The sequence below is a fragment of the Panicum hallii genome, chromosome 7, assembly GCF_002211085.1.
Source record: "Panicum hallii strain FIL2 chromosome 7, PHallii_v3.1, whole genome shotgun sequence".
NCBI lineage: Eukaryota > Viridiplantae > Streptophyta > Magnoliopsida > Poales > Poaceae > Panicum > Panicum hallii.
Genome location: NC_038048.1, coordinates 26,301,823 through 26,307,178, shown reverse-complemented (window position 1 = coordinate 26,307,178; position 5,356 = coordinate 26,301,823). Strand labels below are relative to the sequence as shown.

The window sequence follows — 5,356 nt, the reverse complement described above, 5'->3', positions numbered from 1 at the left end:
TTTATATATAGTATTTTTTTTCCAAAACACATTACAAAATTGACACTTGTATATGCATTGCATGTACTAGACTTGAGCTTTTTTTTTAAGGGAAAAAAATCTATATAACACCCTAACGTATGGATGGTGGTATACATAACCTCCGATCTCCAAAACCGTATGATGTGCACATTAAACTAATCGAGATCAGACATTTTAAAACCCCCAAGGTGGTTTGCAGCCCGGTTTTGCCTACCTGACACTCCACATTGGAGTTTCTGACACCGTGGCGCTCAGGCCCGCTTGTCAGGTTGGGCCAGCTGTCCATTTCGGCCCATATACGTGGGAACCGAGGAGTCGCCTCTCCCCAAGTGCTAGAAGTGTCGCCGCGGTGCCACCTCTCCCTCCTCGTCTCCGCGGCACTGCTCTCCGGCGAATCGGGCGGCGAATCCATGATCGGGAGCCACGCTGGTTGAGTGGACTGCAGCAGGAGGACGAGGTGAGTCCGCACGACTCGATTGCCCAGGAATGATTGCGATTAGACCAAGGTTTGGGACGGAATTACCATATGTACAACATCATATTCAGAAGCATAGCGCAACGGCAGGCGATTAACTAGGCGATTTGGGTCGAGAAAGGTACTTACTGTTTCACCGTGAAAGCAAAAAATGGAGAGAAAAAAAGATGCGTCTGCCGGGAGTCGAACCCGGGTCTATTGCTTGGAAGGCAATTATCCTAACCGTTGGACTACAGACGCTTTTGTTGGCGGATGGAGTAAGCCGATTGTAAAGAATGGTAATGTTCCCTCTAGCACGCCTTCAACACTACGGCCACCGTGTTTGGGCATGACTCAACTATGATCCTCTACGGCAAGTTGCAGCCTCCTTGTGGCTGTCACTATGACAGTGCTGCCAAGTACAACGAATGACTCCTGGTCTCCTGCTGCTAGTTTTTGAGAATATCAGTATGACCCTCATAGTCTCATGTTGTACCCATGGTCAGCAACTAATTCCGTCAGAGAACTCAGATGAGGATGTTGCAGTCCAAGGCACTGACAACTCAGATGGTCAGTAACGGGCTGATGCTAAACATTCATGTCTGATGTAATTGGATTAAACAGATTGCACATTTCCACTCCACTCATGATAATCTAGATAAATTAGGGTCATGCATACAAGCCAACACAACTACATGCCATCAGGCAAACATAACCCTACCTAGCAACATGCCAACTCCGACAGCAACAGCAAACACACAAACAACACTACTGAATGAACTGCAATTTAAGTTTTGCAGCCATGACTTGCAAGGTAGCATTTTGCTCTACCAACTTCATGTCCTTTGCCTTCAATTCTTCAGTCTTGTCTATGTTCTCCTTTGCCAAAGCCTGGTTCATTTCCTTCAGCTGTAAAACATCCAGACCATCGCTAAGCCCTATCTTCAGCTTCGAATTCTCCTTCTTCAACCTCTAGACAACATCACGTGGATCCAATAGCAAGGTCTTCATAAATGGTGTCGGCTCCATCGGATCGATCCACATGAGGTAACCGTATTTCCGACTGCAAAATCCAACCTCAAATCACTCATATCACACGGTACAACCTTGCAAATCGAAAACACCAACAACTACAAAATCCAATCCTTAGCCTGCCCCTACCAGCGCCTGGGATTGTCTTCGCTCCACGAGATTTATCTTGGTGCCTTCTGGTGGGAATGCGCGATTTGTCGGCAACCCAACATAAGCGATCCGGCTTCCGATCAACAAGACTCAAGCCCGCAATCGAAGCACCAAGTCATCTCTTGGTTATCGACCATGCGCTACTCGATTGACCTCGCCCACGAAGGCTAATCCTTGCCTGCGAATTGAATAACACAGCAAGAACGAGAAAGATATGCAACAAGATTGTTGAACAGATTAAGCACTCGAATTGAGATGTCATGAACCAATGAACGGCGATTGTTCCGTGACAGATTGAATCTAAGCAAAATCCAACCCTAACTTGAGCAACGACTACTGAATATAAAGGTTTAGGGTTATCCAACAAACCATAGACATGTCCCTAATGGACTCAAACACGATACACGGTCCAACGGCCCAAAATACGGCGACGCAGCACCCTGACAAATTCTGGATATCCACTCATTTCGATGATTTCCGGTGACTCGGACCTGATAATGATGTGAGATCGGTGGTATTGGAAAGCTTATCTTCTTAGCTTTCCGTGCATATACATATGCAGAACGTCAAATTTGGGCTCCGTATGCGACCTGGGTGTCGTTTTTAAGGCACCAGGACTCCGAGTTGGAGTCGAATTTGATATGTTGTGGGCCTCCTGCTTGGCTTGAACGCCCAAGCAGCTAGTATTCTCCTCCTCCGTGTCTCTCTCCAAACACTTCTTGGGTTTCTTTATTGTTCCTAATTATAATAATTTCCTAAGGTAGCAATTTATTCTCAAATTACTAAAAGTGCATAGGAACAAGCTCACCGTATGTTCTTCTTGAATGGTTGTATCCATGCGTGTCATGCCTACATCACCTTCAACCCACAGCAGCACATCACTGTTGGCTCATAAGCAAGACGTGGCACCAGGTACACACCGGTGAGATCATCCCCTCATACCCGCGGGGCCTGCTCCTCGCACAGTCGAAGCAGATAAGCCCGCCACTCGCGAGCTTGAAGCCGCCATGGCGCCGGCACCGGCGCTCCCTTCCCTCCCTCGCCACCGGCGCTCTCCCTCTCCTGTCTTCTCTCGTGCAACACGACTCCATGCCCGCGCTTTCCCTCCCTTCCCGCTAAAATAGATGGGGAAGACGGCGATCCAGTGTGGAGTGCCAAACCTGACAAGCAGGCCTGAGCGCCACGGTGTCAAAAACACTAGCGTGGAGTGCCAGGTAGGCAAAACCGGGCTGCAAAACCACCTTGGGGAGTCAAATATCTGGTTTCGATTAGTTTAATGTGCACAACATACGGTTTTGGAGATCAGGGTGTTATGTATACCTCCTTCCATCAGTTAGGGGAGTTATATAGACTTTTTCCTTTTTTTTCCAAGTCGGGCAGGTTTTGGACCAGCCAAATTAAATCCGGTCAATTTCAAGGTTAAGTTTCATACCCAAACCATCCCATGATCTTCGTGTCAAGCCAAAACTGTTTGCGCTGAGCTCGGACTCCCCACCCTTTTGTAGAGTAAGAAAAATTGAAAAACAGTTTAGGCCGAGCCAAATTTGTTTGGCCTATTTTCCTTTGCCTAGTCTTGACCCTACAGAGCCGTCGGCTGGGGTTACCCTAGCAGTAGGCTCAGACTAGAACAAAGTTACCTAGATCTAGCTGTCAAGCACATATGCACATCCTACTCCTATTAGCACCTTCTCAAGATTTAGTTGATAGATTTTAAAATTAGCAAAGTCATACCGCACCTAGAATTTGTTAGAGAGATTTGAGGATAGTTTAGATTTATACCCAATAGGAATAGTATAACTCATTAATATATATTTGATCCATACTACATATAATAGTATGCTCTCCAACTGAACTACCAAAATCAGAAAAAAAAAAGGATGTCATACCTTTTCTAGCTTTTTCTTTGGTGCACATTTTGCACAGCCTGCTTGACGGTGTGGATACAGATAGGCCAGCAGCCATAATTTGTTGTCTATCACCAAGTGTGGAATCTAATAAGTTTATCCATATGTATTCTATGTCTTTTCATGCTTTTTTATTCGCAAACCATCAATCTCCTTGTAGTTAACTGCAATGCAACTTTTGGATTATGGGATAATGGCACGCTTTTCATATTTATTCAAAGAACTTGGCACATTCAGATTATTTTAGTGTTGAGCATTGACTGTCATAAAAGAGATTTGTTGGCATAGGTGTGGATGCAGCTATCCCAAAAATTGAATCAATACGCGAGATGTGTGGGGATTTTAGTATCGAAGAAAATTGGAAATCAGTTTCTTCCTCACTCAAGAAGGGCCTGTCGCTTCTTTAGAATAATCCTAAGAGTTGTTCTTCTACCACTGCAATACTCCAATGTTACTATAATTAATTTCATACCAGATGAATCTGCTTTCATATATGCTTTGGATACCAGCACGGTCACTAATAATGTCAATAATAAGCAACTATATCTTTTCAACCTAACATGTGATTTACAACTCTTCTACAAGAGCACTCCCCCCCCCCCCCCCCAACACACACACCAAATTCTCAAAACAGTATTAGGTGCTTGCTTACACCTATTTGTACATGAAAAATGCGTTTGAAATTGGGCATATGTGCATATGTGCTTGACGGCTAGAAGTTCACATTTTGTTACACTGTCCCTATAAATTTGTTCATCTTCCCAAAATGTTGGAGTGGGAAGGGTGGTATGGACTCACGTGCTCTTTCTACCCTAAATATTTTTTGAGTGAAATCGGTGAGGAGCCCCTACCTTTTTTATGTGTATATAAGAAAAAATGTTATATACAGGTGATTACATGGCTTAAAGCTCAAAAGGAAAAAAAAGTGAAAGCCTACGGGAGACTACTCGGCCATTTATGAAGTTTCGTATCCTAATACTATTATAACTTCATTTTCAACCGAAAGTTTTTCTTCTTGAAGAAAAGAAAATTTCGAAACAGTTTGAATGCCATTTTCTTTTAAGATGCTTGTCAGTTCTTAGTGATGAATGAAGCAACCACTTAAAAAGGGCCGAAATCAGTAGCCTTCCTCATCATGGTTGGGCTTAGACCATATTTTCTCGGAGCAAAAATCACCTTCCTCGTAGTTGGGCTTGCCAGATAGTCGAAATGCTGAGCTGCGCTAAACGGATGACATCACCATTCACACCAACTGATGGCTTTTCGACCATTTTTTTTTCTCCAAACCGGAGTAGGTATTTCATTAAGGTTTTCGACCATCCTCAAAGCACAATCAAAAAGCGATACCAAAAACACACTAGTGCAGGTATTACATTCCTGTCCTATCCAATTGAATTTTGCGAACGCTTTTCAGGCCCCTGTAACTGTTTAATTCGATAGAAGGTCCAAGTCAAATTCCGACAGCCATGTTGATGTTCAAGCAACCTGACCTCCCTAGCACAGTCATATTGAAGGTAGGGAGGCACAGGGTCTCCACATACGGCCTCCCATGTTCAGGTAACCTGCATGAAAGCAGAACTGTGGACATCCATCGCCTTCAACACAGGCATAACATTTTCCGCAAATAATACAAGGTGCCAAATTCAACGGTAGAATTCAATAAAGAAAAACGAATATACTGTACATGGGAATTGCATGCGCCTGATCTGTAGATATAACTGAAGGTCCTGCGTTTCATTGCAACAGTTGTTCAAAAAGAAAAAAGGGCAGGGAACCAGTAGTCCATGAACATTAA

General features: G+C 44.0%; 1 non-coding gene across 1 annotated transcript; it reads right to left on the bottom strand.

Moving 5' to 3' along the window:
• Nucleotides 1–664: 664 nt before the first annotated feature.
• TRNAG-UCC lies at nucleotides 665–736 on the bottom strand. The gene has a single exon. It is a non-coding gene; the product is annotated as a tRNA-Gly (tRNA).
• Nucleotides 737–5,356: the final 4,620 nt, after the last annotated feature.